The sequence below is a fragment of the Haliotis rufescens genome, unplaced genomic scaffold (genome assembly GCF_023055435.1).
Source record: "Haliotis rufescens isolate VD_foot unplaced genomic scaffold, xgHalRufe1.0.p SCAF_75, whole genome shotgun sequence".
Lineage (NCBI taxonomy): Eukaryota > Metazoa > Mollusca > Gastropoda > Lepetellida > Haliotidae > Haliotis > Haliotis rufescens.
In genome coordinates, this window is record NW_025964367.1 from 762,329 (window position 1) to 785,775 (window position 23,447).

At 39.9% G+C, this 23,447-nt stretch overlaps 1 long non-coding RNA gene across 3 annotated transcripts in view; it reads right to left on the reverse strand.

The window, feature by feature from the left end:
* The window catches only part of LOC124150588, a 51,990-nt gene extending 42,548 nt beyond the window's left edge, over window positions 1-9,442 (reverse strand). The window contains exons 1-5 of one of the 3 annotated variants that reach the window (XR_007219246.1): window positions 8,780-9,442; window positions 7,988-8,104; window positions 7,816-7,878; window positions 7,364-7,448; window positions 7,118-7,171 (exon numbers count right to left, since the gene is read on the reverse strand). This is a non-coding gene — a long non-coding RNA (uncharacterized LOC124150588). The remainder of the gene's footprint in view (window positions 1-7,117; window positions 7,172-7,363; window positions 7,449-7,815; window positions 7,879-7,987; window positions 8,105-8,779) is intronic. The other 2 variants (XR_007219248.1, XR_007219247.1) reach the window with 2 other exon arrangements.
* Window positions 9,443-23,447: the final 14,005 nt, after the last annotated feature.

Genomic DNA, 23,447 nt, shown 5'->3' on the forward strand with positions numbered 1-23,447 from the left:
TTAGTCAGGGTGTCATTATGTCTCTGCAACTATGTCTTATGTTGAGCTTTCAATGGGATGTGCCCTAATCTCAGGTTTTGCACGACAATCGCAAACCACTGCAAAAGACGATTTCTTCCTTTGACGGCAAGGGGTGTCGCATCCCTTGTTGGAAAAAATAGATGGTCTCTTGTCTTTTTTCTTCTTCTTTCGTGGGGACTCCTGCAGCTGCAGACGTTGAAAGCGTTGAAGATCGAGTGGGGGCGAGGGTGCTGATGACGAAGGGTGTTGTTGTTGTTCTTGACGATGCTTGTTCAAGGGTACCACCGAAGAGTAAGACGGCCCTGTCGGGGACTTCTGCTGCTGCTTCTGCTGCTGCTGCTGCTGCTGCTGCTGCTGCTGCTGCAGAGGTTGAAAGCATTGAAGATCATGTGGTGGCGAGGGTGGCAAAGGTGGTGAAGGTGGCGAGGGTGCTGATGATGTTGAAGGACGTGGTGGTGGCTGCTGCTGACGATGCATGTTCACGGGTACCATTGAAGAGGGAGACGATCCTGGTGGTGATGGAGTCTTGTGAAATGCAGAGGTCACAAGTCCCTGTAGCGATGAGGGGGAGACCATACTGTCATAGACATCTTTCATCATCTCTTTGTCTTTGTTCTTTCCCTTCGTAGGATGAACCTGTTTCCGTCTTTGCCCCATGATGGATGTAGGTCAACTGAAGGAAGGTCTGGGAGTTCACCTGCTTTTATGAAAGTCTCTCCATCTCATAGGATTGGCACATACACGAGGGGAAATTCGGATCTCGAAAACAGGCGGACCCGTACGCGATGATCTTGCAACGTGGTGGGCTTCAAATCCAAGAACAGGTAAGTGTAAGGCTCTCGGGTGGCGTCTTTATAGGCTTCACGCAGAAAAGGAACTTTGCCTGGAAGCACCTGGCGAGCCAGACTGTCGATCTGCGATGCATCTCTCAGATTTTTAAAGAGAACCATGTAGTGAGCATTCAGACTGATGGTACGATGTTGCGACGATTGAGCAAACAAGTTCTGAGTGAGATACAGCACAGATGTACTTCGGTGATGACTTTTCTTGGTGAACCATCGCAGCACTTCCGTTTCTTCTTCTTTCGTATTGTCCCCCAGCAAATCATCGATGACCAGCCAATGCGGGGCCACCCCTTTTTTGGGTAAGGCACAATCCGCTTCTTTCATCCTCTGCACAAACTCAAGAGCAACCCCTAAGCGGTCTGCCATCTCTTCCAGCTCATGATGAAGCGGTTGCCATTCACTGTACACCCACACGATGCGATGGGGTGGCGTATCCAACACCTCGGGGCAATGCATCTGCTCAATACATGATTTCACAAAGGAACTTTTTCCTGATCCCGTGGGTCCTGCAATGAACATCGTAAAAGGATGGCATAGGGTCAAAGGGGTGGTCATGACCTCTTCATCATCATGTGATGTCATCCTGTGTTCTGGCTGACTGACACCAGGCAACTGATCCTTTCAAGCATGACCTTTCTCTTTTGTCTATATTTTTTTCCCCCTCTCTCTCCCTTGATCCATACAATTTCTTATGAAAAAGAAACACAACGGCTGGTCCGATTTAGAAAACCGGGGCTCAGACCAGATGTCGGAATGGACCCATCAGCACAATGCGTTTTCGACCAATCAGGAAACAGGGTGCCAGTGCCTCTCCTATAAAAAGAGCGAAGCCATGCACACCATCACAGTCTGAACACTGAAGGAGAGATCAACCATGTCGTCTCGATGCAACTGTCTGACGTGCCAGACCAACAGTCAACAATGCCAGCTGAGGAGGAAAGTCTATTCGTGGACAATAGTGGGCTACCCACGGGTGAATCGGAGACGATCCTATCGCAGAGCCCACACTGGTTTAAGAACAAGACTGAGGCTATGGCAGCATTACAACAAACTATTCAACGCGGAATTGACCTACCCGACTGTTGGGGTGGTCCATATTATTATCTAGTATCGAGATCAAGGAAAGTAATGTAATCAAGGAGACAACCCTTGTCCAGCTTGTTTCCAGTTTGTTTTCCAAAGGCCCTTTTCAGGGCCACCCATCTCACCCAAAAGAACGCTTTCATCCTTTGCTTTGACGACCCTCAAACCCAAACAAAGAACCCGCCTCCTCCTCCCTCCCTCCTTCCTCCTCCTCCTCCGCCGCTGACGCCACCACCACGTCTATTTTTAGAACAACGAAAAACGATTTTTGAAGCGCTTCTTTCAATGTCGATCCTGTTCACCTTTTCAGGCGCTTCTCCAGGTTTTCCCCTCCTCCCTGGAAACGGATGCGACGCCCTCTTGGAGGTGTGCACGCCACCGGAAACGGATGTGCTGCCATCTTGGAGGAGCATGCCAGTGGAAACGGATGCGCGCGCAGGTCCCACCATGCCCTGTGCAAACCGAAACCGGAAGTGATGTCATCAGAGGTCACGTGATCCTTTCGACCATTCAGAAGCCTGGAGCGGTTCCAAAGTACCGCACACAACTACTTACACTCACTCTCGTCAGATACCATTTTTTCGAAATGAGTGGACTTTCGATGGTATCTGATCGAGCGAAAGCGAGGTCAGATACCATAGAAAGTCCACTCGTTTCGTAAAAATCGTATCCAACGAGAATGAGTGTGGTATTATCTATTTATTACCCACGTGGTGAAGATACTAAATCCGTACCTCACACGTGTGTCGTACAAGGTTGACCTCGTTTTATTCGTTTTGATTGGATAACCGTGACCTCTGTCACAGCGGAACTACTTTTTTTATTCATAAAAAACTGCGTGCCGTTATTAAAACAAACAAGATGGTCACAAGCATCAAATTCGGTTTGCATTCTGTATTAGTTATGCATAGAGCTGCTACATACATTAGATAATCGAGCTAGATATCCATTTACAATGACCGACTACCGATCAATAGAAAGTTCACGAGTATCGTAAAAATGGTATCTAACGAGAATGAGTGTGGTATTTTATTTATTACCCACGTTAAATATATATTAAGTATAATTAAATAACAACTTTTGTTCGTTGACAGACCAAACTGAAACCGGTTGCAAAATCTGGTTGCGCATGAATATTGATATATGCCCAAAAATGGGCATTGTTGACATTTCTATGCATACGCATTAACAACATGCACCTGCAGTTGTGTTTGCGAACAAAACAGCACCGACGCTCAAGATCTTTTTGGAAGAAATTCTTCAACTAATGTTGTTGCAAACACAAATGCAGGCGCATGTTGTTAATGCGTATGCATAGAAATGTCAAATGTCACTTACGAAGGTTACGGGTAGGCATGGCGTCTCGTGACTTTAATCTATCGACAATTATGAATGATCCCGATCCCATTCCATAATCTACAAGATACCGAGTAGCGAGGAATGATCCGATATGGCGCGAACTGAAAACGGCTCCAGACATCAGACGTCGACGAGTAAGCAAGAATGACGTGTTATTTAATAATTCGTTGGTTGATTTTGGTGACAGAAAAGTGTGGTAGGGAACACTCTTAGGATCATGTGGATAACAGTAAGGAACGATGGAGGCGTGAGCATGGCTAGTGACGACACAACGGTGAGTTCGCTTTTGAATCAGTACTGAAAAAATGTAGCCGGTGAAAGTGGCTTGTGTGAATGTTCCAGGACAGTTTCCAGTAGCCAAAGTATTCGACACAAAACCATTTCATTCTTTTTACTCGATGATTTTGTGTGAAGAATATTAGGAGCTGCTATAGAATCTATAACAGAAACTAAACGGGTAGATTTACCGAACCCTAATGATAGTGAAGGGATGTTTGACCGTAAAGGGGATCCAAGGGCTAAGGACAGAATTCGGGTAATCTAATATAGCCACTAAACGGGTACCTAACCCTAATGATCGCAAAGGGGATACAAGGGCTAAGGATAGAGTTCGGGGTAACCTACCCTATTGTATTTTAAGTTTAAGCCCACTTAAACTCAGTTATTACAGTATAGTTTTAGTCGAGTGTGACCATGTTCATTTTAAGCATAGTCACATGTTAGGTTGAAATGTAAGTCCATTTATAGCTGACATGATCTGGATATAATATAGACCACACATTTCTTTTCGGATGAAAAGTGGAGATGAAGCATGATATATCTTGCTCGCTCACACACTCCAACACGCCCACAAAAGCAAAATTTTGAATTCATTTTCAGTGTAATTTATTTCTCTTTCTCACAAAGTCTTTCTTCATAGGGTATGTCATGGTGTCTTCCAGTATTTAAAGCCAGTTTGAGGTTGCTGCATTTGAAGCATGACAAAATCCTTATATACAGAGGCATAGAAAAAAGTTTAAAGGGATTTGAAATGTTTATGAGAATACGAATTTGATAGATTGTTGACTTAGCTGTACCAGGTTTGTTGTAGGTTGTCAAAAAATATGTGTTTGAACATAAATATAATCTTGAATTTATCACTTATATCCTTGGACATCGATAAATGCCCAAAGTTGGAGAGAATGTTCTAAGTTTGGGTGCCTCAGGCAGTCCCGCCAGGTAAGACATGGTTAAGCACTTAATACACAACTTTCTGAAAGCAAAGGTGTATCTGTACTGTTGGAAATCTTGGAAGGTGCTCGCATCATTGATGTTCTGTCTCCTTGATCACAGTATGTGTACAATTGTGTAGCTAGATATGCATACAATTAACAGCTGTAACTATGTTATGATGGAATACTTAACAATAAAATCAGGAAGAATCTATTAATCATAGATATCAGATATGCATGACTAGGGGCTTCACAGTATATGTATTTAAAAAGTTGGAACATCAGAGATTTGAATTGTACGAATTTAATACAAAACAGCTAGCTAGTTCAGTCGCCCTTTGTTTCAACAGTTTAACATCTAGAAGTAGGCTTCTGTACCTGCAGAATCATTGAAAAACGAGATGAGAGATACTATTGTATATATAGAGATTACTGCACTCGTTTCTGTCAGGTACCATTGTTCTTACAACCAGTTGTTTCAAAACGTATCAAACGAGCGAAAGGCTGAAAAGTAATCTCCATAACTTAAAGAATCTTGTGTTTAAAACTTGATGTGTGAGATGGTCACGATTTTCAAAATGTGTTATGGAATCGTAATCAGAAATCAAATGTGGCTGCCAGTAGCTATTTGTGAAAATACAGAAAACATTTGTCTTAAACGCCTAATTGGGATTCTGGTTTCATGCTGTCTCTTTTGCAGATACCTTTGTTTTTGTTTTGTCAATCAACAAGGTGATACACACATTATTCGGTCTATTGATGTTTATTTAAGATATAGAAATTAAATATGCTGTTTGAATGCCTCATTTGTTAACCTGATTCAACTAAATATGATGGGCTTGTCAGATCTTTACGAAGAGAGGTATTTGATTTGAGTAAAAAATCTAGCTGTCTTTATTAAGATTGGCCTGGAGTGAATACAACCCCTTAAATTCAAAACAATATACTATTGAAACAAGTTCAAACATTTAATGTATCTAATCAATTACACTATTTTCTATTATTAACAGTTTCTATCCACTAATTGTGGTAACTTCATTTTTTTATGTGAACTCTGTTACTATGTTGTTTTTAGCATTTCTATTCTAAATTCCCATATTAGGACAAACGATAAGCACATGTTGCCACCTGACAACTAAAACTGAAAACAACAGTCGCATAACATGTTAAGTTCATCTTGGACATGAAATACAACATTTTCATGTCCATTTAATGTTCGTTTGGGTGCGTTTTGGCGTACTGTTTTACTGTTGCATTTTTGCACATAGTCCTTCTGTCCACAGCCTTTCATGTGATGCCTTTGCACAACGCTAATGGACACTGGGCAAACGGGATGGGGTAATTAGCACTGATAGGTGAAACAATGGACATAGCAAGGGGTAAATTGAAGCCAGCTAGGTAATAAGTCCCGAAAAAGATCAAAGCAATCAGTCCCAAGCACTTGGCAGATAGGTTCCCTGGTCACGGTTCATGGCTGGCTGGTGTCAATGGCTACTTGTAGTCGCCACTTGTTGGTGGTAGACAGGACAGTTATGGTTTTCGTTCTTCATGTTATGTTCGGAAATAGCGGATTTCAGGTCAAGTTTGTTTTCATGTAGGGAGACGAAATCAGAAAAGAAATATTTTGGAATGTGAACACTTTCCAGATATTCGGAGAAATATATATTATTTATGGATATTTCACTACAGGAACTAACTTTTTGCGGAAACTGTATCTTTAAACGTCTCGGGCGATAGTAGTCATTAACTGCCAAGCATAAACATTAAGAAGGAAGAAATATTGTTTACAATTTTCAAATATGAATATTGTAATTAAACACCACTTTGACGCTCTCTCTGTTTCGTTCCAGTAAACTTTGGAATGAGTTTCTGGAAAACGATTGAAAATTTAGGCATCGCTGCAGATGGCGACAACGCTGTCCCTTGTGAAGTAAATATAAACGGTGATATGTCAACAGTACTTGCGGTCTGGAAACATGCGAGTACTGCATGTTTCCCCGCGTTTCGGTGCATCTTTGGAATCCTCTTGTTTACATGCTGAAACTACACTTATAATGTAGCTTTGGGCATATTTACACATCCAAGCTGTGGTTCGATGTATCTTGGAACATCAATATATTTACACTTTAAAGTTATAGTGTAGGTGTATCAATGGACAACCTAAAGATAATGGCCTGGAAACAATCAGTGGCTAGCCTTATAACCCTGCCACAACCCACAACCAGATACTGTATCACACAAGTGTAGATGTTGTAACGCTACACTTAATAATGATGTATAAGTTTTCTTAAGAACCAACTGATGAGGATCAAACGGTTGTGAACAATGCATGACCTTGCTTGTGGGTGTCTTGTCGCGACGGCATGGATCGTTTATTTTCTAATACCATCAACACCAGGGTGCCGTTTCATGAAAGCCTCTTAGGGATACTAGTGATACAGTATCCGGTTGTTTTCTTGATCACAGGCTTCCTTTTAGATTTTCCTTGAAAACAAATTTGTATTGTTATTAACTAGAATTCATGATATAGTGACTTGATTTTTTTAATGTTAATACAAATTTACTATTGAATAAAGTTGCATAATGTTTAATACATACTGGCTCTGATAGCAGGAGTCATCATTATATCCTCCAGACTGGCTTGGTTCTTTTCTGAAATTTATATAATTTGTTAAGATAATTGTAACCATCTCACATGGGGTACCGGTATTCAGATTGTTCACATGTATTTACAGCATACACTTGGATTTTTAGAATAAAATAGCACCAAGTATATGAATTTATTCACCATGTCAGTGTAAATTGTAACATTTGATTATCTTTATTATTAAAATTATTTCATACCTGTGCTAGTTCCACAATCAGTTTCTCCTGTGCTTACTTAAGCTTGTAGCTGTCAGTGGAGTGTAAAACACTTCCTGTGGAGAATCTGAAATATATAAGTTGTGAGTGCACTAAAATATTTGTATTGAAGATATTGGTCAATTGTGCCTGACCGTTAAGTGCATTGAGAGTCTCATATATTTCTTTAGTATACATGTGATCATTTATAATACATTTAATATGTAAGGGGAATTTGCCAATATGCAGGAGGCAAAAAGGTGCAATAGTGCCTACTGATAAATCCAAATTTTATCAACAAGATATTACAACACACATTTAAGAAAAATGTTTAATAAATATGACATAGAAGAGCTACACTTTAACATAAAAAGTATTAGTTTTTTAATATGGCAATATTAAGTTTATTCACATCTTCAAAACAAAAAAATAAATGAATTTGAAGTATTATTTACCAAACATTAATGCCTGTGTTGCGTCTTCAGCTTCATCAGCTAATGAATGAATCATGCTGAACACTGTTAAATTAATAAAACATATTTTCCATTGGTGTTATCATAGACAAATACTGTCAATATTTCATAAATATACCATCAAATACACATAAAACTTGATTTAGTTACATACTTTATTGACTTTAATACACATGTCCATGAATCCTAAGGAGGAAGTGCCATCATCATCAGGTGTTTCTATGCCCCCTGGGATCCCCTCAATAGCACAGGATGGAATCAGTTGTAGAATCTATTTAAAGAGGGAATTGGTGGCTATATTACTATAATAATAGTTTATTTTAAAATGTGTAATACACAATTAGTTTTTCATGAATTATGTCTATTGTTACACAAACTCAATATGTGTCAAACCATTACTTTATCAGGTACATATTGAAACATTTCGTTTGTAGGCTTCACGCTAACATGAATTTATGTTTATTATTTACCCTCTTTTCAGTTGCAGTAGGTCATGTTAAGTAATGGTGTCATTTGTGAAAATTATTTGAAATTGGTATCTTTATTTGAAAATAAGACTGTACTGTGTAAAATACGTGTAAGATGTTACTTTATTTGTTCATCATAAATTATAACACTTCCAGTTATGCCATGAAAACTGGTAAGATTGATGCTGTAGTTTTGAGGAACAATCACTCACCTGTTCTTTCATATTTGATCATTATGCAATGATCATTAACAGTGAGAGGTTAATAACATTTTGAAGTGAAGTGGTGGTGGTTAGTAGTTGTTTTATGTCAAAAAGTGAAACCAAACAAATTAAAATAACCTGACCTCATTTAACTATCATTACTTTATGTAGTCCAGTATAGCAGTATAGAGCCACTTCTCTCAACTTACGTTGGAACTCACTTTTAGATTTTATGAGAGTTTCATTTAATGTATCATCAGAATAAAAGGCGCTTACGTCGTGGTGATATCTTTCCAAATCCTCTTCTTTGCATTATTTGTCACTGTATACGTAAAGGCCGAATTCAGCATGTCAAAATTACTTTCCACACCTGATACAATGATATCTATGTCAGCCGAGGAGAAGTTTCTCTTTCTTTTTTTTAGTCCAGAAGCGTCCGTGATATATATGTTAAGGTCGTCTGCTGTTACAAAGGGGAACAACTCTAATATTACAATCTTCCTTGTTTCCACACAAGAGAGTTACTATTTTTGCCGATGCAGCTTGTTGTCGCTGGATTTACTATTCAAACCATCACACTTGACAGCTATTGATGGAACTATGTGTGACTATCATTAAACTCGAACAGGTTTGTAGTTTGTATACGGGAGACGTTAATTTTGTAGCATGTAAGTCGACATGTTGGTTTCTTTGAAATTTCAAGCCACACAGTTACCGAAACGAAACATACAAATCATGTGAAATGTGCGTGAAATGTTGATGTTTATCTTTTCCAGCAATAAGAGATACTTCAAAATCGTCTTGCTTTTCTGAGACTTTGACACTTTTCGTAATGCTGATAACCCATGAAATTTGTTCATTTTGTTTTTAAAAGAGCTAAAAGTGATCCCATTTCGCTAAAGTTAACCGGTCTATATTTTGTAAGAATAAACTATTGCGCATTGAGCGATTATCTCCTATTACTATAGGCGTAGTATAGAAGTGATTAATTCACGCACTGACCTTGCATTGCTGTACATCGTATCTTATTCAAGCTGTATCACTGAGAGTGAGTGATTATCTCCCTTACCCGAACAGCTCAATTGCGCACTACCTTTACAATGTATCGTATGTTATTCAGGCAGCCATCGAGAAACGTTCCAGGAAGGAATTTAGGCCAAGCCTGTCACGCGCACTCAATTTTAACACTGCTTTTGCAACATATTGTTCAACACGATTAAATAACAGGCTTCTATAAAGTATGACTTTGTTCAAATAAACAACACATGTAAAACAACGGGTTTGATATGAGAAATGTTTTATTAGTTGTCTTCATAATCACAGGTATGGCGCTTGCTGTGCACAGTTGAGCACCGAGCGAACCGAGATTCAAACAGTCTGTCATAGGTTTCTGGCGTGCCCAAGGGACACAGCGCTGCATAGCGAATTGCAGCGCCTTCGGCGACTGGGCCAACCATGTCCCCGTAAACAACTGTAAGAAACTATTATACAATAAAGATGTTTTAGATGAGATGTGTATTGCGGAACATTCCATGAAGAAACAGTGACAATATTACACAATCACAAACTACAAAATACATGCACAATAAACGACAATTAAAAAAACCCAGGAACATTCAACATTCAAATGAGGTACATTATAACAATTTAATTTCTAAAACAAGTGTAATATAATGATATGGAAACAATATGAGAATTGAGCAAAACTATAGTAATGTTGTACATACATGTACAAGGAATTTGTTTATAATTGTTGATATGTTAACAGATCTTGGAAGTTGTTTCTGGATAACTGTTGGTAAACGTATTAAGAATCTGCTCCTTTTAATAGAGTGTACCAAATTCTTTATCATGATTGGGGATTATTTGTGATTCTCTGTCTTGGTTGTATTATGTAAGACAGTGCGTAATGTTGTTCATCTTCTGAGACATCACAGAGACGTTGTTCAAATGGTTTTGGTTTTTTTGTATATGTACAATTTTTTCAGTTTTTAGTTTGTGATTACTTAAACGAAGTTTTGAGAAAAGTGACCTATGGCCTTTGTTTTTACAATATGTAAGATAATTCTCAATATTTATAGATAACGTGACCAAACTGTATGTTCCTAACTTGCTGCTAGATGAATGGGAATCCATTAATGATTGCGTGAAATTTTACAATTGAACTGAAGTATATTTAGAGTGGATTCATTACTTTTTTTGTGTTTACTATTTTAAAAGTTTGCTTTATTTAACCCAACCAACATTTTGACCAGAAATATTGATATTTGCTGCAAAAGCATGCTTTAGAATGACATTTGTTGTGTTATCTTTATAGGACTTTTTTTATTGGTACTAATAATGGGTATATATCAAGTTTTGCCTGACAGGCCCAGTTTTCTTGCCTGGGTTTTCTTTGTGCAGACCAATTAAAGACACTGTTTCTTTTATTGTGCTTTCCAAAGATAAGTACATTAAAAACAACCAATTTGTACTTTACACCAATTCTCTCCTCCCATAGCTTACACTTCCTTCCTCTGCACATAACATTATATGGCGGGGAGCTATTGATGCTCTGCAGCAATCTCTACTTGTCTATACTCACCATATGATATTTTATTTCATTCATGTTAAGCATCTGGCTCTTGTTTGATAAAAAGTAACAGGTGCGCTTCCATTTCCGGTTTGAAATTAGGATGTCGTAAATCGTATTATTACCCACGTGATGAAGATACAGGTGGTAAGATACTAAATCCGTACGTCACACGTGTGTCGTACAATGTTGACCTTGTTTTATTCGTTTTGATCACTCTCCTACCCAGAGTTCCATGCGGTCGGCAGCCAGCTAGCATAGTACCTCTGCCACATGCCAGCGCCATGTGACGATTCGTCACATCTTTCACAGTCCATTCAAGATATTGCATATGCTTTTCATCCGTTTCATGTTTGACAAGTCTACACATTTTCATAAACAAATGTCAAAGAATCGTTAACTTTCATTGAGAAAGTATGCAAATACGTAAAAATCTACTTGTTTTTGCGTAGTTATCCTATGTTTACATTGGTTGTACGCTCCATGTGCTGTCATCGAAGCCCAACGGAGAGCTAGCGACACGGTCACTTTGATGCATAAATATATATTGTCATGCAACTCACTGTCGCAGTTGTAGTAGCATATCTATATAGTTATGCAAAACAATATGTAAAGCGCCCCCAAATGCTTGCATTAGTCCGTTCTATACTGATTTCTGAAAAAAGCGCGTTTGTTTACAAACAAGAGAAAAGTCCGGTCACGTGATATGCAAATTAGCCTGTGGCAGTGGTGTTATGCACTCTCCTACCCAGAGTTCCATGCGGCCGGCAGCCAGCTAGCATAGTACCTCTGCCACAGGCCAGCGCCATGTGACGATTCGTCACATCTTTCACAGTCCATTCAAGATATTGCATATGCTTTTCCTCCGTTTCATGTTTGACAAGTCTACACATTTTCATAAACAAATGTCAAAGAATGGTTAACTTTCATTGAGAAAGTATGCAAATACGTAAAAATCTACTTGTTTTTGCGTAGTTATCTTATGTTTACATTGGTTGTACGGCTCCACGTGCTGTCATCGAAGCCCAACGGAGAGCTAGCGACACGGTCACTTTGATGCATTAATATATATTGTCATGCAACTCATTGTCGCAGTTGTAGTAGCATATCTTTATAGTTATGCAAAACAATATGTAAAGCGCCCCCAAATACTTGCATTAGTCCGTTCTATACTAATTTCTGAAAAAGCGCGTTTGTTTACAAACAAGAGAAAAGTCCGGTCACGTGATATGCAAATTAGCCTGTGGCAGTGGTGTTATGCTGAGTCACCACTGCGACGGAGTGTGCACTGCGACGGAGTGTGGGTGTTATGCTGAGTCACCACTGCGACGGAGTGTGCGTTTTGATTGGATAACCGTGACCTCTGTCACACCGGGACTACTTTTTTCATTCATAAAAAATCGCGAGACGTCATTCATTTTGTAATTACAAGGCAGAACACACTCCGTCGCAGTGGTGACTCAGCATAACACCACTGCCACAGGCTAATTTGCATATCACGAGCCCGGACTTTTCTCTTGTTTGTAAACAAACGCGCTTTTTTCAGAAATCAGTATAGAACGGACTAATGCAAGTATTTGGGGGCGCTTTACATATTGTTTTGCATAACTATATAATGCTACTACAACTGCGACAGTGAGTTGCATGACAATATATATTTATGCATCAAAGTTTCCGTGTCGCTAGCTCTCCGTTGGGCTTCGATGTCAGCACGTGGAGCCGTACAACCAATGTAAACATAGGATAACTACGCAAAAACAAGTAGATTTTTACGTATTTGCATACTTTCTCAATGAAAGTTAACCATTCTTTGACATTTGTTTATGAAAATGTGTAGACTTGTCAAACATGAAACGGAGGAAAAGCATATGCAATATCTTGAATGGACTGTGAAAGATGTGACGAATCGTCACATGGCGCTGGCCTGTGGCAGAGGTACTATGCTAGCTGGCTGCCGGCCGCATGGAACTCTGGGTAGGAGAGTGAAGGCAGAACTGAAGAAATTCGTGAGAACGTGAGATATTTACAAACACTTTATTAAACCAAACAAGATAGTCACACGCATCAAATTCGGTTTGCATTCTATACAAGTTATGCATAGAGGTCCTACAGACATATAATCGAGCTAGATCTATAAATCGATTTACAATGTACGACTGCCGATCGAGCGCGTCCCTTGAGCGTGACGCACCCGACCATTTTCGCAACTTTCAATTTGATTTAACGTAAAAGGATAGGCGTGGTGAAATGAAGTCTGTTTAAACTATCTGGACAGATATCTAGACTTACTTGGGATGATCCGGTTGTGCCATCGGTGTCCCCCTTGAAGCGTATTTTGTGGCGCTGTTTCGGGAGGTGTTGTTCATGAATGAACGAACACGACAGCACGACCAGATCACTTAAAGTTCACAGTTCCGATACAAATCATTCGAAAACTCCGTGGAAGTGTGCTTGACTTCTGATTTTGTGGCCCAATACATCCCAAATGTGAACAGTAACATTCCCTATCTCTAGCGTAAAACGCTGTGAGTGGATCGCGGTTGTCTTTTCTTATTCTGGTGGCGACCTTGCCCTTCGATCGTTCGAAGCTGTCACTGACATGCAAGCAGATTTGAGTTTGTTGATTTTCACGTCTTCAGTATATAGGGTGGTACAGTTAACATGAATGTCTTTGGCGAACAGTCTGATTTCCCTCTTCCAAAATGGTACGGACATGATATAAATTCAGCTGATAGATCAAGGAATCCGAACCATTTTGATTGCACAGACGGGACCCCGGCAGTGTGATGCGTGTGACAGTTGGTCCGATATTCAAAGCGCGGCGCTAATGTGACATTTCAAATTTTCTTATCGGTGTCCTGCGTACTAACAACATGGCGCTTGAATTACCATAAGTTGAAGACTTTCTTCCAAAAGGATCTTGAGCGTCGGTGCTGGTTTGTTTGCAAACAGAACAGCAGGCGCATGTTGTTAATGCGTATGCATAAACATGTCAACAATGCCCATATTTGGTCATATATCAATATTCATGCGCAACCAGATTTTGCAACCGGTTTCAGTTTGGTCTGTCAACGAACGAAAGTTGTTATGTATTTACACTTAAATATATATTTAACGTGGGTAATAAATAAAATACCACACTCATTCTCGTTAGATACCATTTTTACGAAACTCGTGAACTTTCTATGGTATCTGACCTCGCTTTCGCTCGGTCAGATACCATAGAAAGTCCACTCGTTCCGTAAAAATGGTATCTAACGAGAATGAGTGTAGTATTCTCTATAGGTCGCAGCGCTAAGAGGCTTTCGTGAAACGGCACCCAGGACTGCCTGGTCTGATATTTGATTAGTTGCATACTGATCACGTGACATAGGTGGATACGACAGCGGCGTAAAACAGAACTCATTCAGTCACTTAGTACTGCGCGACAAAATAAGGCGAGTGGAACAACATACGAACCTCTGACCGGCATTATCTGCATTACATAGCTTTATTTAATTCATTCTTTGAAGATTTAAAATTTTCGAAAACCGAGATGAAATAAGAACATTAAAGGCCTGGTACAATGTACACATTGACCACACAAACTGAATAGCTGTTCACAGGAGAAAAGTAGTTTACTTTTACTTATTATATGCAGAAAAACATAGTCAAAGAATTTTCCGAATTGACAAAATACGTGATGTTGTTTTGACTGAGGAACAGAGCAGAGCATGGAACTGAGCATTGGATCTTATAAGTGTACATGTATGTCAGACATTGTAAGCATTTACCTTAGGATGTAATATTCAGAAAAAATGTTTAGTAACATACACTGGTTATTCTTGTGGTTCACCGATTACACCGAATGTCATGTTCTCATAGGGACAGGTAATTTATAACAGAGGTGTGTGTGTGTGTGGGGGGGGGGGGGGGGGGGGGGGGGGGGGTGGTGTTCAGAAGACTCCTATGCACTAATGAAAAGAATACTGAAAGATTGTCATTTTTAGTATACCCCTCCCCGAAAAGACAAAGTGCCAAAGCAATTTATTTTTCATTTTAAGATTTCCATTTTATGTAATAACCCTCCCGTATTATTTTGTATGACACTGCCGTAGAGACTGTCATATTTTTTAGTGACCCTCTCCTGACTACCTCGACACCCCGACCCCCCAACCCCCACCCTCACCCTCAGCAATAAGGACTGCTGAAATAGGGGTAAGTGGGTGATTTGGGGTAACCCACATTTGAACGGTATTATTTCAAGGGGCGTCAGATCAGCTTGATGTTGTCCGAAAGTCCTAAGTTATGTGGGACGTTTACCACTATGGTGAAACCCACGATTATAGGTTTACAGTTCGCCTAAGTGAATTCTGGCGCTCAGGACGACTTGGTCACCCGTGCCCCCACTGAAATATGGACGTGTAGATGTATCACGTATAATGCTTTCAGGAAAAAATATCTACAAAACACATAAACACAGTTAAACTCCTGCAATACCATCAAATAGACAAAATATAACGTTATAAACAATAGTTGTTTTAAAATAGAAAAGCGTGTACTTTCATTAACCATAAGACCATAGACTTTTTAGAAACCTATTACAAATAGACCAGTAGGTACAATAGGAGTTTGTTCTAACATGAAGTTTGATTAAAAATATATATTGTATAGCAGTTTAAGTGAAGGCCTGGGTAAGAATATAGATCTTGAGAGGCGATTAAATGGATTGGGTAGTCAGGCTCGGTGACTTGATTGACTGCTTCTAGTCTATCTCAATTACATTGATCCATGCCAACTGGATTGTCTGTACCAGACTCGATTATTACACGATTACAGACCGCCGTCATATATAGCTGGAATATTGATGAGAGCGGCGTTAAACAACAAACAGAACAATATTAAAAAAAATAAACTGAACGTCTGTTGTTAATAAATATGGCCTTTATAACTCAGATAACCAAACTGAACAAAGTGTATCAGGAAGTAACTCTCTATAGTGAGTGAGTTGGGTTTATCGCCGCTTTTAACAGTATTCCAGTTATATCATGGTGTCTCAGCTTAATGTGGGAGGAAAGCCCGAAGTGATGCAGTTCTCAGACGTTTATCACTTCGGTGAAACCAACGAGCACGGGTATGGTGCTGACAAACCTAGAAACATAATCGGGGCGAAGCGGGATTCGAACCCACAATCATAGGTTTCTGGCGTGCCCAAGGGACGCAACTCTGTACAGCGAATCGCGGCGCCTTAGACGACTGGGCCACCCGTGCCCCCAGTAACTTGCTATAAGGGGATTAAACCAGTATTAGTGTATGAGCTTAAGAATGGAAAAGAAACCGATGCTGGCTCCTCAACATTTACTGAACCTAACCCTTCACCCTAAAGCCAAGTGCAGATGAGTTTAAAAACCCAACCAACACGTGGCAATTTGTAAGAGGAAGAAGATGAATAATTAATGGTATTTCACTTTGCCTCACGCAGTTGCCTACGCAGATTAGCAGGATATTGGATATTTAAGGTCGACCTTTCGGGAGGTAGACCTCCTGTAGGATTACTTTGGAATCCCGGAATACTGAAGCCATGAACAGACTTTGCCTTCTTCGTCCGAGGAGGAGACGTGGGAAGTTTCCATTGCTTTAACTGTTAGTCTCTTGCTGATAGTGATGAAGCCAAGACTCTTTTGGAAGTTACAACTAGTTCAACAAAATCAGCTGAATCTGCTTCAAAACCACATAAAGGAAATGATGAAAGTTGAGTGTTCCTTATCAGAAGTCAGGAGCCTTGGAACCCAGCGTGCTGAAACCTTTGTCATGCCAAAATAATTTCTCAGAATGTTCTCAACTGTGTCATGTGAGATGCCTACTGTCCTGGCTACATGCACGTGGCGTGTGATGAGTCGTTGTTCTTCCACAATGTTATCAACCTCTTCCTTAGTGGTGTAAGTTGAAGAATCTCCTGATCTTGGACCATCTTTAAGTCTCTCGTTCCCGTCTTGAACTCCACTGCCCACCTCTTAACAGTGGCAAACGAAGGAGTATCATTCACGAAAGATGACTTCATGTCCACATGTGGATTGCCATTGGAGTTCAATACAACCAATCGTCATTCGTGATACTGATGAGGCCAAAAACTTATAGTACATTGTTTTAGTTGAGAGCTACTTGCTGTTAGAGCGGTAGCCCTTTTCAAGAAAATTAAATACCTAGTAATTGTGATGGCTGCAGATAAATGCTGGTTGTTTTTTTGGTTCAAATTCACCCTGCAAGCAGGATTGTAGTTCATACATGTATATGCAACTTGATAAGGGTGTGGGGCGATCGGGTAGCCTAGTGGGTAAAGCGTTTGCTCGTCACGCCGAAGAACCGGGCTCGATTCCCGACATGGGTACAATGTGTGAAGCCCATTTCTCGTGTTCCCCGTCGTGATATTGCTGGAATATTGCTAAAAGCGGCGTTAAACCTCTCACTCACTCACTCACTCACTCACTCACTCACTCTTAATTAAGGGTGTACTACACATCCTTCGTAGTTAGACTCAGAACTTGTCAGCCACCGCTAATAGGATTGCCGTAAGGTTAAACATAAATATTCAAGTAAGCAAACCACCCTATGCACAACACATTAACACATCTGTTGACAAAGGCATTTAATTGAAAACAGAAATATGCTTTTCCGATGACCTTGACCTTACACGTAGATTATATTCGACCTTTCGCAATCTCGGCACGCTCTAATGTACCTCATTTCATTGTCTTCCATTATATACTTCTCTGGGTTATCGTTTAACGAATTTTGATTCTGTCTATCATATCGAGGATGACCTTAACCATTGACCTGACTGGTCAACTTGTCAAAATTATTTCCCACGGATACACAAAATGGTTTTAAAAACAAAGTGCGGTCGTCGTCAAATTCAGACAAAACATTAAATCATCCCCACTTACATGACCCACCAGCATACTTGACATGCTTGATTTTGATACTATCCCAATACAGTAAACTACGGTTATAACGAACTCAAAGGGACTACTAATTTAGTTCGTTATAACCGTAGTTCGTTATAATCATATATACAGCATAACTACAGCAAATAGTCTGGACCAAAAAAGTAAGTTCGTTATATCCGTCAGTTCGTTATAAGCGTGTTCGTTATAACCGTAGTTTACTGTAGTTCAACAAATTGTCATAATCAGGAATATTGGCAACACAATTCTCGATACATTGAAGTTAAGTGTCAGCTCTAGCGTTGGAATATTCTTCGCTAAGTATACAGATATTAATAAGGGACAGTTTCTAAGTATACCATGCCAAATCTGGTGGATCGTTGTGGACACGTGGTATCAGAACATATTAGTCAGGATTAAATACGAATATTGCCTCAATTTCCAGCTCTGTACACACAGTATCAAAGAGTGTCTAGTGAGGATTACTTTTCACTTGAAAGTCTCCCTTCACCATATTCTGTCTTCTCGATATCCATGCAATAATGTTTATATTTAAAAAAAATTATAATGAAAGTCTTTTCAAGAAGCCGACCATGTCGGAATGATTTATATAATGTATAATAATTGCTTGAATGCTTCTATTTAGTTAACCAGCTATGTTCCAAAATGACAAATCATGTAAACGTTCATTGATAAAATATGTATCTCACCCTTGGTTTTTGGTTTGTTCTTTAACGCCGCACTCAGCAATATTCCAGCTATATGACGGCGGTCTGTAAATAATCGAGTCTAGACCAGACATTCCAGTGATTGACATCATCAGCATCGGTCTACTCAATTGGGATCGATGACATGCATCAACCAAGTTAGCGAGCCTGACTACCCGATCCCCTGAGTCGCCTTTTACGACAAGCATAGTCACCTTTTACGGCAAGCATGGGTTGCTGAAGGCCAATTCTACCCGGGAATCTACACGGGTCCCTAGGTCTTTGAGACTGATTCTAATTCACAGGACTGGTCATCAGCTGCGTTGATTTCAGAAAGCTGAAAGCAGTTTTGGCTTGGAAGATATACTGAACTTGTTGAATCGAACTTGAACCATGTGGATAATTATTACAGAAGAATGTATCGATCTTTCGTTAATCGTTTCGTTTTTGTTTTTGTTTTATTCAGCGGGTGCCACCGGTGAGGCAGGATACGCTCACCTATTCGCAAACACCTGGTATCATTACTATTTGATAGTGATTCATAAACACATGCTCGTGATATAGTCGGAATCGGACAATCGACTCTGCTTTATGCAGAGATTTCTATTAGATATGGAAAGGGTTTTGTCGCTTAGTCCAAACACTTTTATTTTCGTCAGCTACATCAGAGGTTTATGTGGCAGTAGAGATTGTAGTTGACTTATTTGTGATAATTTCAGTGGCAGCAAATGACTGAAACGCTCTTAAAATGTCGAGTGCTGTTGTGGCCAGAGTATTACAGGAAGTGTGATTTAGAGTTACCTCCCTCCCGAGTACACTGACAAGTATTATATGGCCTGCTACTTGTTGCTGCTGTCATATATTTGACCCATTGTAATGCACTTTTTATTGTAAACTTGAAAGTATGTGTTAAAATTTTGTGGATTATTCGTTGCCCTTGTGTGGTCATTTACTAACTTCACGATTTAGGTACGAACCGATTTCTTGGTTTACTTTTGAGGTTCAAATTGGAAATTACATCGTAATATAAGGTCAAAAGCTGAAAATGTAAACCGGGTGGTTTATCCAAGTGTACCGTAAATCGTCCAATGTAATGCGTGCACGAAATTATTGAATATTGCCAGTTTCCGTCAAGCCTGGTTCACTTTGCCTACCAGGAACATTGACATGAATAATGTCACACGACCCTGAATAAACACTGTAGTGTAATTCCACTTTAAAAAAGTATAACCTATAACATAATATTATATATAGGAGTAAGTTGGTCTCGTGGTTGAAGCATTCACAAGTGATCCCAGTTGGATTCCATTCATGTGAACATGTCCCCATCAATAGAAGATCTAACCTTTTGTACTGTGTGAATGGCGTGACACTGGTGCTACTGTCTTGTATTGTATATATGTACAGGTAATATGAGTTTGTGTGAATACGTTTGATTAATTATGTATAATCTTCGGATTAACTTCTGGAGGAAATAAAGAATCTCTCTCTCTATATATATAGGAGTAAGTTGGTCTCGTGGTTGAAGCATTCACAAGTGATCCCAGATGGACTCCATTCATGAGAACATGTCCCAATCAATAGAAGATTTGAGGTAACTGTTCGAAACGTCAATAAAATGACTTTCCCTCTCTGTGTCGTTCGCTGTCATGTCAGCATATCAGTGTGCTTGGAGTATTGAATAACATGTTTTGCGTCATCTGTGATAGTTTAACCTGACGTGACATCATACGACATCATATCACTATCGGTGCACGATCTTTGCTTTGATCGCATGATTTCCTATCACTGAACTATATCTCATATGATCATTACTTACTACGTACACTCCTGCTTTTCTTATGCAATTCCATGTCTGACAAACAAGTATCAACACATTACAATTCGAATGGTAAAGCATAATTTCCATTGACAAAATTTGAATGAAATTTAAGAAAGACATAATTTGATACGTTTTAATGGTTAATTCCATGAACATACGCATAATGGCATGTTTGAAACAAATTGATGACTTGCAACTCATTACAACACGGAGAAACTGATAACAAATGTTATATTTGGGATAACACTTTCTCAGTAAAGTACAGATTCTCTGTTACGTTACATTCTCGTATTCTATACGAACAAATATCCGCTATGTATAAAACTATGTAATCAAAAGATGAGAGGAAAGAATTCCGTTATAGAAGAGATTTTATGGTCCCCGGATACTGGTGTACCTGTGTGTGATGGCACGTGGGTGGGTACCTGTCACCTGGTCGACAGAGGTTCCCACTATCCACCATTGGTTTGTCTTAACCGTCACTGTCTCCCCGTAGACAGCAGTCCCACCCGTGTCCAACATAGAATATACAGCTGTCCCACCCGTGTCCAACATAGAATATACAGCTGGCCCACCCGTGTCCAACATAGAATATACAGCTGGCCCACCCGTGTCCAACATAGAATATACAGCTGGCCCACCCGTGTCCATCATAGAATATACAGCTGTCCCACCCGTGTCCAACATAGAATATACAGCTGGCCCACCCGTGTCCAACATAGAATATACAGCTGTCCCACCCGTGTCCAACATAGAATATACAGCTGGCCCACCCGTGTCCAACATAGAATATACAGCTGGCCCACCCGTGTCCAACATAGAATATACAGCTGGCCCACCCGTGTCCATCATAGAATATACAGCTGTCCCACCCGTGTCCAATATAGAATATATATCTGTCTCACCCGTGTCCAACATAGAATATACAGCTGGCCCACCCGTGTCCAACATAGAATATACAGCTGGCCCACCCGTGTCCAATATAGAATATACATCTGTCTCACCCGTGTCCAACATAGAATATACAGCTGGCCCACCCGTGTCCAACATAGAATATACAGCTGGCCCACCCGTGTCCAACATAGAACTGTATATCATAGAACTGTATAGAGGCATGTACTCCACATGCACTTAACCTGAACTTAGCATGCAGTACTGCGTGATACCACCAGCGCGTGACCCAGTGAGTGGTGTTGTCGGATGTTTAGTGTACGGAGTGACATGCACTGAATTACCCCGAATGCTTTGGGCCGAGACTTTAAATATTTTTCTTAACGTTTTTCTTTACTCATAAGCAGCAAAATCGCTTGTACACAGATGACGTTACTAAAAATTAACATACCGTTTTTAGTAGTTTCAACAAAGATGGTATTGGTTCTCTCGTGTCACTGGATTTTCTGGTTCATCGATCACTTGATTGTCTTCTTTTTAATGCAAACTGTATCAATGGCGAGTGGTACCGGTAGGGCAGGACATCCTTACCCTTACCAGCGAAAAGCTGGTGTCATCACTAAGTTTCAGTGGTCCATTCATATAATTTCCACAGCTAGTGAAATCTGTTTCGGCAAACAATCTAGACTGGTTATTCTATTGCATTTTATGACACAGTCTATGCAACAATCTATTTGTTTTTATTTATATACTTGGTTGCAACACAATTACAATTACTCTTTATGTAAAGGCATTCCCGACAGGTTTGTGAAGGTGTTCCAGCAAGGTGTGTTTAACATAGGTTATATGTTCCAGGATATAATACAGATATAATGTTTCATATTATAGACAATCAGGTCTCAAAGTGCTAATCAATGTAATCTCGATTTCTTATCAAACGCCATCAATCAGGTTCTCACTCACAAGCTGACTCGCCTCACTGATGTCATGAATCAAGGGTCTGTCTGGGGAGCGGAAGGCGGAAGCCATTCAAGAGTGTCGTACCAAGAGACGTTAAAAGATCCACGCCTTGTGCTCGGCATTAGGAGATAAAGCAAGGAGTTTACGAACTGAATACTATGGCGGCCCATAAGGGACATGGAGTCTTGATATTTTATTTTTTGATATTTCATATACTTTTTATGGTAACACAATTTGTCATACAAATAAATAAATCATGTATAAAAATAACCGAAAACATGGAAAATGTACTTTCAAGTAGCTATAGAATCGCTGAAATGTGAAGCGAAAATGTCAAAAACGAAAACGAAAAGGTCAAAAAACTAAAATGAAAATACACAAAACTATTTCCACCGCGGTGATAATATTCCCACCGCAATGGGGATTTGTCTACGTTTGGAAATCCTGAAAATGTATTTGTCTACGTTTCGGACCGACGCCACGGAGTCGCCACTCCTGACTGGTATCTCCTTAGATAACCACGTATACGTTCCACTAACCTATTCATATGTCGTAGTATTTCCTGTCATCGGTACGACATTATGAACTATACTTCTTAGAATCAAGGGGAATTATGTTTGTGAAAGTCCTGTATCCGGAATGCGTATAGGAAATAAATAGAGGTCCTGGTCATGCGTTGTTGTGCGTCTCGTTGTATTTTTTGTTGTTGTCATATTTGCATTTTTCTTCTTCTGCCATGACTAGTGGCAGAGCGTCCGCCCGGGGAGCAGAAGGTCTAGAGTTCCATCCCCGGCCGCGTCATACCAAAACACATTAAAAAATGGTACTTGTTGTTACCCTGCTTGGCGCCCGTCATTAAGGGGCTAAAACAAGGACTGGTCGGTTCGGAGTCAGTATACTGTGTCTGAGTGTGGTGTTCATGTTAAACTGTGGCATGTTATCTCAGTGGGCTAGCACTATAAATCGGCATCAGTCCGGACTAGTACAAGCAACCACACACACACGTGCATGCACGTCGCTATATAAGTGCAATAATCTTGGACGCCACGTTAAACCCCATTTCACCTCA